Source organism: Gossypium hirsutum, chromosome D03 (genome assembly GCF_007990345.1).
Source record: "Gossypium hirsutum isolate 1008001.06 chromosome D03, Gossypium_hirsutum_v2.1, whole genome shotgun sequence".
NCBI lineage: Eukaryota > Viridiplantae > Streptophyta > Magnoliopsida > Malvales > Malvaceae > Gossypium > Gossypium hirsutum.
The window spans coordinates 19563070-19574536 of NC_053439.1; positions in this window are offsets into that span (position 1 = coordinate 19563070).

Below are 11467 nucleotides of genomic sequence, written 5' to 3' on the forward strand. Positions count from 1 at the left end.
TAATCGGCATATGACCAATTTATATAAAAATCATTCATATATTTTATTTTTCCTCCTCCTCCTCTCCATTCCACATCCTAAATGTACATAACACTCTATAAATAACATTTTCTATAATTTTACTATTCACTCACATGTATATTCAAAGCTGTCTATCTGAGTCAGAGTCACTAAATTATTTTTATCTGGAGCTACAGAGCCTCAAATTAAGATCCATTAATTTTCACTAAAACTACATTCATATATCTTCTTACCATAAAATTTTTAGAATTTTTGGCTTAGCCAATAAGTACAGTTTATTCTTTAAATTTCCCTTGTTTCACTGCTCAACAGTTCTGACCTCTCTTCACTAAAAATTAATTATCTCACTATATAGAATTCGGATCGTATTTACTTTTATTTCACTTGAAAATAGACCCATTCAGGGTTCTAAACATATAAGGTTTAGCCTGTAATTATTTGTTTACAATTTTTAACAATTTTCCAAATTCAAAATAGGGGATTCCAAACTCATTCTAAACTTGTCTCAGTAAACTTAAAATATCTCAAAATATATAAGTCTTTTTCTTGCTCTATTTCTCTTATGTAAAAATAGACTCATAAAGCTTTGATTTCATATCTTATTCACTCTCTAATTTGATATCCACCATTTTTGGTGATTTTTAAAAGTTGCACAACTGTTTCTGTCCAAAACTATTTTGTTGCTAATTCCACTATTTCATAATTTCACTTTTTCACTTTGGATCACTATTCAATTCAATTCCACACGTATATTCATCAGTCAAGTACACTTAATCGTTACATGATCTCATGTATTTTCACTTAGTCAATTTCTTGTTGAACACTCGAAATATACATGGATACGTAGAGATTTAGCACATAAGTGCCACACTAATATGTAGCCGATGCTACCACTGATACGTAGCCGTAGCTACCATTGAAATGTAGCTGAAGCTACAACTGATATGTAGCTATAGCTACCATTAAAATGTAGCAGAAGCTACTACTAATCAATAACAATGGAAATGTCTACGGGCCTGGTCATACAAGCTGTCAGGTGTCTGCAACACATGCTAGATCACCCAGCACCCAAGACTCACTGTAACACTGTAACACTGGTCTTTAGTGTCATGTCACTTGTATCCACTTCTATTCCTAAGTTCAACCGGGAATTTACATTTAACACTTTATTTTAAACACTTTATCACTTGAATAATTCATGAATAATTTTCCTTCCACTTTAATATTAATTCACATATCACATATAATTCACAATTTATAAAAATATATTGCTATTATTTACACATAACTTACTTTGGAGCAACAATATAAAAATTTAGCAATTTAATTTTTAATCTTTTGTTTTCTCCGATCAAGGTCGATTCCAGTTCTTTCTTGATCTATAATAACACATTTGACTTATTTAATACTCACATTTATCAAAACAGTCCTTGACTTAAAATTTGGCAAAATTACAATTTTTCCCCTAAATATTTGCATATTTACACTTTTTCCCCGAAGCTCATAAATTAAAATTCATCCCTTATTCTTGTGTATTATGACATGCTGAACATTTTTCCCTTCTATGGCAACATCGAATTCCCACTCTAACACTTATTACGAACATTAGGTATTTTTACAGATTATGTTGTTTTACTCGTTTTCACTTAAAATCGCTTAGCAAAAGTTGTTTAACATAATTTCAAGCTTCATATTCTACCATAAAACATCAAAATAAACACATTTCACCTATGGGTATTTTTCCAAATATAAATCGTAGGTTAAATTATTGCTAGAATAAGCTAAATTAAGTTATCGGGACTCAAAAAACGTAAAGAACATTAAAAACGGGGCTTGGAATCACTTACTATGGAGCTTGGAAGCTTGAAAACCCTAACTATGGCTCCCCCTCTTGTGAAATTCAACCAAGGCTTGAAGTTGGACAAATTATTGGCTATTTTGGCGTTTTTAATTCTTTTAATTACTAAATGAGCAAAATGCCCCCAACTTAAAAATATCCTATTTCACTTATCTCATGTCCATTTTTGTCCAACAAGTTAACCAATGGTCTAATTTCCATTTAAGGACCTCTAATTTAAAATTTCATAACATTTGGACACATTTAACATGTAGAACTCAACTTTTGCACTTTTTACAACTTAGACCTTTTTACTAAATTGAGTGCCCAAACGCCGAAATTTTCGAACGAAATTTTCACAAAATCATTTCATGAAATTGTAGACCATAAAAAATAATAAAAATAATTTTTTTCTCGTGGGATTTGTGGTCCTGAAACCACTGTTCCGACTAGGCCCAAAATCGGGCTGTTACAACTCTAACCTCTGATCGAACAATGGTGTCTTTAGTCCCAACACAAGCAGTGTTCTGATCTTCTTTAGTCCAGTAGCATTATTCTGACCCGAACGTCTACTTTTCTAAGATGTTGTCATTTGCTTTATATTCTGATCTTCTTTTTCTTTTAACCGTTTGGGACAATTTTGAAAGAAATGATCAATCAACCCATATCTATAACAGGCTCCCATCTTAGTCCTACACTCGCCAGGATGATATTTTCCACAATGTCTACAACTAGGCTTCGGAGCATTTCGTACACTTCCCACACTATCAATGGGTTTAGGAAGAACTTTGAAATCATGTTGAATCATTCTTTTGTTTGGATGTTCAAGCACTAATGTAGCTCGGCTAAATTCATCTTTAGTCTTCTTCGCCGGTGTTGCAAAAAATGACTTGGAAGAACTTTTCTTGTGAAACTCTCAAATCTGTTTATCTCATAAGATCTTGTGGTTGTAAACTTCTTCCATTTTATGTGCACGATCAGATAAAAAACAAATTCTCAAATTTTATTACCTTCGATCATCATTCAGATTTCATCATTCAGGTCATCTTCAAACCGGATAACATTTCTTCTTCAGTAGGTACAATCTCTCGGGCATACTTACTAAGATATACAAACTCTTTCTCATACTCAACCACTGATTTATTTCCTTGACGTAGCTCAAGAAATTCTGTCTTTTTCTTATCCAAATACCTTTTCTCGACATATTTCTTTTTAAACTCAATCTGAAAGAAATCTCAAGAAATTTTCTCCCTCGGTACCACAGCCACTTGTGTAGTCCACCAACTATATGCTTCCTCTTTTAGTAATGAAAATACACATCTAAGATAATCAACAAGAGGGCAAACCATTTCTTCAAAAACTCGTAAGATGTTCTGTAACCAATACTCTGTTTTAACTGAATCATCTTCTGATCTACCCCAAAATTCCTAAGCACCACACTTTCTAAGCTTCTCTGCTAGAATTCATCAACTAGACTCAATCACAGGAGGATGTGAAGGTGCAACCGGAGGTACAATAGGTGGTACAGTAGGATCTATAACAGGGGGTGGAGGTTGTTGAGCCAGATTTTTCATTTGCATAAACTTGTTGAACCATTGGTTCATATACCCAAAGAACATGTTTTCAAGCTCATGTTCCTGAGCAGGAGGTATTAGAACATTACTACTCGTCCCATGATTAGAAGTCGGTATGTTCAGTCTAAAATTGACTAAACCGTGACTTTGATACCACTAAATGTAACACCCCTAACCTATATCCGTCGCCAGAACAGGGTTACAGAGCATTACCAGACTAACAGAATAGTAAACCATTCAATTCATACATCAATGCAAACATAATCTAATTACATTCAAATACATTCATAATGTCCCTTAATCGAGCCTTCAAAGCCCTAAAAACACATTGAGAACAATTCGAGACTAAATCGAAAACACTTAGAAATTTTAGGAAAAAATTGAAAATTTTAAACTGTAGACTCACATGGCTGAGATACACGCCCATGTTTCAGGCCATGTGGACATTCGAAATAGGGACAAACGATCGTGTCCTAGCCCATGCCCGTGCCTATGTAACTCACTGACTTGGGTCACACGGCCAAGCCACACACTCGTGTCCTAGACTGTGTACCCTTCAAAATGACCTCATACGCTCGTGTCCCAGGCCATGTGCTAGGTCATGTAACAGCCTGACTTGCATGCCTTGAACCTACAGGGGACACACGACCATGTTGTATGGCTGTGTGTCACACACGGCTAAGACACACGCACGTGTCTCAGGCCGTGTGGACTTAAAATGTACCTTAATTAACAAGTTTACTATTTCAAACTTACTTGGAACCTAAGCAAACCATTTACCAATCAAAATACCTATCCAAATTTACTTTAATCATGCCAAAAACATGCCAAAATCAACCTAATTTAGTGCCTAACCAATGTACCCTCATTGGTACCACAAGTATGTATATATTTATATCAAAACAGAACATCAATTCAACCTATTAATTCATTCAAGATATCACCTATAATCACCAACTCAAACATACCATATCTTAGCTACTTAACAACCAATTCATCGTATACACTTTTATCCATTCCAACAAGTATCAAATGGACATACTAACACATATTAATAAAATACCAAAATTACCAAAAGAAGATCAACCAAAGAAACTTGTGCAACCAAATTCATACTTAGCTAATTACAATTCCAAACATTTGTATCATCATTCAACCTATGACATGCCATATAATCTGAAGTAGATGTTCAAAAGCTACTGATTTAAGATGGATAGTGTGAATTGAGTGCTGATCCGATCACCCAACCTTCTAAGTATCTACAAGAACAAAGTTTAACACAAATAAGCTCAATGAAGCTTAGTAAGTTCAACGTATCAAGTCAATAAATCTTAACCAAATTAATACAACAATTCAAAAAGTAATATAACAACCCTGAAAGTTTCCTATCATCCACAATCCCAAATGGTAATTCATAATGAATCAATTCAAATCCCAAGTTGATAGTACTAGAAAGAACATAGGTTTTCCCTCTTACTTATTGGTTAAATTGTTACCATTTAGCTATCTTTAGCATAGATTTTAGCATTTTTAGTTTAGTAAATTACATTTTATAACTCATTGAATCCTAGCCTCTTTTATCCTTAATTTTGCTATCTTTTTGCATTAATGTTGCTGCATGAGTTAATTACAGATTGCATCCAGAATTGTCGTCCCACTTGACAACTGTCCGGATAAGAACTTAAATTATGTGAGCTATCCAGTTTGGTATAACCAACCTGTACGTGCAAGGACAGAATAATTCTAAGGAAAAGACACCTATATTGTTAGAGGAGGACATAAAAGGTAAACGTGAGAAGAAAAAGAAGGCTTTTTTTTTCGAATGATCATCTTCATCATCCTACCTTGAAGCTTGCGGCCATGGCAGTTAAGCCTTTCACAGGTGAGCCAATGTGAAAACCAGATGCAGACTAGCTTCTGACAAGGAGACCTAAGTACGAGACAAAAGAAATAGAGAGATTCAGTCGACTTGTCTAGGGACGATATTCTCCACTTGATTCTTTCCTATTTCTTTCTAAATGCTGGTGATTATTCCCTATTTTCTATTTGTATGGAAGTACACATGAATTATTGGTTAAATTTTATCTTATTCAATCTTGCTTTTATTATTTAATTTTTGGGTTTGAATGTTTTTTAACACGAAAGTGTTATTGCAGTCAATGACACTAGAAAGTGTAGTGACAGTTTGAACCAACAAGCATTAGTTGAGTGAGGATTAGAGGAATTTAGTCCACTTGTTCTTAATAGTGTCGTATTGCCATCATCGGAAGGCGAGGTTAGTTTGCATGTTTAAGTCACAAATTAATTAGAGGAGTGATGCTGGGTAAGATATACATTGAGATTTATTGCCTCGACCATCACCTATCTTTTTATACCTTGTGAGCACTTAGTATTCTGCTGAAGATTCATGTTAGGGATCCCTGTTTATCATTATCATATTTTATTTTATTCTTTTAAAGTTATTGCATCGACAACTATTCTCACGATTTATCTCAAGTCTATCTAGTTGTTGCACCAGCATTAATAGACAAAAGACTTCCATCCTTATGGGACCAATATTCGATAGACTCACATCTGTCTACTATACTTGCATCGACAGTGTACACTTGCACATTATTACTGTGACGTTAAACAACCGATCAAGTTTTTGGCACCGTTGCCGGGGATGACGTTTCTTTAATGTTTAATTTTGTTTTTGTGTGTTTTATAGTTTATATTCCTTATATAATATATAGTATTCACTAACTAGTTTTTCTTTGTTGCTATTTCTTTAAATTTATTGTAGGTGTTTTATGACCCAATGAAATTTGGATTTTCTTGTCGATTTTGATCTAGAAATTGAAAGGACTGTTCGGAGTAGACTTCGAGAACAAAGAAATATAGCTCTACTAGGGAACAATGCAGCCATACCCCTAATGTAGCAACAAAATGTTAATAACCCATTGTTGTTGCAAGAAGTTCGCATACAAAATAAGGCTATACGAGATTTTGTAGTACCTGTCTTGGATGATTTACAACCAGGAGTTATTAGGCCACTAATCCAAGCTTGGAATTTTGAACTCAAGCCAGTAATGTTTCAAACGATGAATTCTAATGGACAATATGCTGGATTGCCACATGAAGATGCGAGAGTACATCTTAAATCATTTTTATTGATCAGTGCTTCTGTTAGTCAACAAGGCGTTCTTGATGATGCATTGAAGATGCAATTATTTCCTTATTCCTTACGGAGAAGAGCCCATACTTGGTTTTTTTTACTACCTACTGGATCAATTAATTCTTGGGATGCACTAGCAACATATTTTTTATGATTTAACCTGTCGACAATGAATGCTCATCTTTGAAATGATATTTCTACTTATCATCAGCTGGATGATGAAAATCTTCACACCACATGGGAAAGTTATAAATCTTTGCTCTAACGTTGTCCTATGCAAGCGACTTTGCTGTGGGTGCGATTCTAGGACAACGAAAGGAAAAATATTTCATGCCATCTATTATACTAGTAAAACTCTTACAGAGGCTCAATCCAATTATACCACCATAGAGAAAGAATTGCTAACTGTAGTCTTTGCTTTCGACAAGTTTCATTCCTATCTTGTCGGCGCAGAGGTTACTATATTCGCCGATCATTCGGTGTTAAGATATCTCTTTGCGGAAAAGGATGCTAAACCATGATTGACACGTTGGATATTACTGTTACAAGAATTTGACATCGAGATAAAAGACCATAAGGGTTTAGAGAATCAAGTTGCAAACCATCTGTCTCGATTGGAAATTGGTAGCGAAGATGAAAACATACTTCAAATTGTCAACGCATTCCCAGATGAGAAGTTATTTGCTGTAGATACAACTCCTTAGTATGCAGATTTTGCTAATTATCTAGTGTGTGGAAAACTCCCATTGGGTGTCACAGGCCATAAAAATAAAGATTTCTTCGTGACATAGTGATGTATTATTGGAACGAGTCGTATTTATTCATGGTATGCAATAACAACATTATTCGATGTTGTGTTCCAAAAGAGGAGATGCTTTCAATCCTAAAACATTGTCATGATGCTCCTTATAGAGGTCATTTTGGTGGTATGAGAACTGCTGCTAAATTTTTCCATTCAGGATTCTACTGGCCGACATCATTCAAAAATGCCCACAATTTTGTGAATCAATGAGATAGGTGTCAGTGCATCGATTCTATATCACGATGCAATGAAATGTTGCAGCAGCTAATTATTGAGGTTGAATTATTTGATGTTTGGGGTATGGATTTTATGGGACCCTTTTCGAGTTCATTTGGAAATCTTTATTTATTAGTAGTTGTTGACTATGTCTCGAAGTGGGTTGAAGTTGTTGCAGTCCCAAAGGATGATGCAAAGATAGTGCTAAAATTCTTTCACAAGAATATACTCACCCGCTTTGGCACACCAAAGGCATTGATTAGTGATCAGGGTACACACTTTCATTGCAACCAAATGGCGACCGCATTGAAGGGATATGGAGTTAATCATAGAATGGCTACTACCTATCACCCACAAACCAATGGACAAGCCAAAATTTTGGATCGACAAATTAAGAACATTCTTGGGAGGTTTTAAACCTTTCGAGGAAAGATTGGTCTTTTCGCTTGGATGACACTTTATGGGCATTGCGGACAGCATACAAAACCGTATCAATTGGTCTTTGGGAAAGAATGTCACTTGCCAGTCGAACTAGAATAGTAATATGGGCAATTAAGCAAGTGAACATGGACTATAAAGCGGCTGGAAAGAAAAAACTATTGGATATCACTGAATTAGAGGGGATTAGTAGAAATGCTTATGAAAATGTTGCAATTTACAAGGAAAAGACCAAATGATGGCATGATAAGATTATTTTGCAGCGACAATTTATCACGGGTCAACAGGTTTTGTTATTCAATTCTTGACTCAAATTTTACCTAGGTAAGTTGCGTTCACGATGGTATGGACCTTTCGAAGTTGTCGATGTATTTCCTCATGGCACAGTCATAATTCAAGATTTACGTGATGGAAAGTAGTTTAAAGTAAATGGACAGAGGATGAAACCCTATTTTGGCAAAAATGATCAAAAGCAAGGAGAGACCATTAAATTGGTCGAAAAGTTTTAATTTTTAATTAGTACTCCTTGATTTTAGTCCATTTTATTTATGTTTTGTTAAATTTTGTTTTCCTTCCTTTTTGCAGAATAATTATGCACCATTTTCGGCCCATTGAAATCTTACTGTCAACACATTCCATAAGTTTGTACTACCTTTTATAACTCACCAGAATTCAGGGAAATTCAAATTCCACTAGCTATTTTATAACACATTCCATAAAAAATCACTCAGCTGTTTGATCCTTATAAGTAGACACAATTTCTATTGGACACAACTCTTCCCGCTAGCCTTATATCTATCTACAAAACAACACGCCTTTCCATCTTCCTTTTTCATCCACTATAAATCCTCTCCCATTGTACCTACTGTAACGCATTCAAGCAAACATTTTTATTTCTTTTCTCTTCTCAATATCATATCTTTTTAACTTTAAACTGTTCTCCCTCAAAAAAAGATGGCTAAAACAAGAGGCTCGGTCAAAAAAGCCACCAACACTGTTGTTGAGAAGGAAATAGCTGTTGTAGAAGAGGAAGTTTTTGCTGAAGAAGAAGTTGCTAAAAATAAAAAGGAAAAAGAAGAAGAAAATTTTGTTGAGAAGACTGTCACTGCACCTGAATTTGTGGGTGAAAATATTAATAATTTGGAGCGAGCTAGAGCAAGATCGGTGAAAGTTGTTGAGATAACCAGTGAGGAGCAATGCAATTCATTGGTAGTAGTGGTCTACACTGGATCACTCCATATGGCCTCTCCTACATAGGAAGCAGTCGGTGATGCTGGGGTAGAGCCAAGAACTGATGAGCAATTTGAAAACCGTGCAAAGCCCAAAGAAAAGAAAAGGAAACGCTCCAATGATAAAAAAACGAAAGAAGGAGGAGAAAGAAACATCATCCAGCCACATTGCCTGTAGCTGTAGGTTTTATTTTGATAAATATATATTGTCGTAGCATTTTTATTATCATTACATTTTCATGTTAGTGCATTGGGGACAATGCAAACTTTAAGTTTGGGGGAATGCACATGGGACATGGAAATGCACCCACATTTCAATTATTTTTTCAAAAATAAATCATGCAAGGTTTAATTATAGTTAATGAAAATTGTTCGAAAATTTTTGTTACATGCGATGCTTGATTCTTGAATCATGTAAATCATCAATGAATGAGTTGGATAAATTTGATAGAAGGTTGTAGCTTCAATTCTTTGATGAATGGATTAGGTTGCATTAGTAATGGATGACTACTATCATTCCTTAAATCTTGAATGAATCTACTTTTTATAGCTACTTATATATGTATATATAGTTATAAATTAGAGACATTCTAAAGTGGGTGTAGTGTGGAATGTTAAAGAGGGAACACTCTAGTACTAACGTTAGAAAAATCAATCTGGCCAAAGGCTATCGCTGCATGAGTATGTGTATATTCAATTACGTACTCCCTGAGGGTTTGTTGCACCCCATCGTTACTTCTCAGGAACAACGGTACAATAATGCAACGATATCCCTTATTCCAAAAAGAACAAAGAAAAAAAAGGAAAATGTATATATATAATGCATATAAATACTTAGTATGGTACAATAAATGTTGTAATGGTAGATAGAACTTCGGGTTTGAAGCATGATGCTAGCATGAATGAAGTTGCAATCTTATTCATTCATGCTTATGAATTGTCAATGCAATATTCTTTCATCTGAATGTGATTCATCCATTGGGAATTTAGAGGGCTCAAGTTGCTAGAATGATCATTTGCCTTAGTAAAATTTTTGTAGCCTTGCTAGCTTCTGTTTAACTTGAGGACAAGTAAAAACTCAAGTTTAGGAGTGTGATAGCACTAGAAAGAACATAGGTTTTCCCCCTTACTTATTGGTTAAATTGTTCCCATTTAGCTATCCTTAGCATACATTTTAACATTTTTAGTTTTGTAAATGACATCTTATAATTCAGTGAATCCTAGTGTATTTGATCCTTAATTTTGCTATATTTTTGCATTAATGTCACTACATGAGTTAATTCTAGATTGCGTCCAATATTTTCACCGCACTTGATAGTTGTCTAGATAAGAACTAAAATTGTGTGAGCTGTCCAGTCTGGTATAACCAACCTGTACGTACAAGGATAGAATAATTCTGAGGAAAGGACACATGTAATGTTGGAGGAGGACATAAAAGGTGGATGTGAGAAGAAAAAGAAGGCTCATTTTTCTGGATCATCATCTTCATCATCCTATCTTGAAGCTTGCGACCATGGCAGCTTAAGCCTCTCACGGGTGAGCCAACATGAAAACCAAATGCAAACTAGCTTTTAACGAGGAGACCTAAGTGCGAGACAAGAAGGAATAAAGAGATTCAGTCGAGTTGTCTAGGGATAGTATTCTCCACTCGATTCTTTCCTATTTCTTTCTAAATGCTAGTGATTATTCTTTATTTTCTTTTTGTACGAAAGTACACATGAATTCTTGGTTAAATGTTATCATATTCAATATTTCTTTTATTGCTTAATCTTGGGGTTTGAATGTTTATTAACACGAAAGTGTTATTGCAGTGACTGACATTGGAAAATGCAGTGACAGTTTGAACCAACAAGCATTAGAATGAAAGTTGAGTGAAGATTAAAGGGATTTAGTTCACTTGTTCTTAATAGTGTCGTATTACCATCATTGGAAGGTGAGGTTAATATACATGTTTAAGTCTCAGATTAATTAGAGGAGTGATGCTGGGTAAGATATACATTGAATTTTATTATCTCGACATTCATCTATCTTTTTATACCTTGTGAGCACTTAGTATTCTGCTGAAGATTCATGTTGGGGATCCCATTTTATCATTATCATATTTTATTTTATTGTTTTCAAGTTATTGCATCTACAACTATTCACACAATTTATCTTGTTTCTATCTAGTTGTTGCATCGACATTAAAAGATA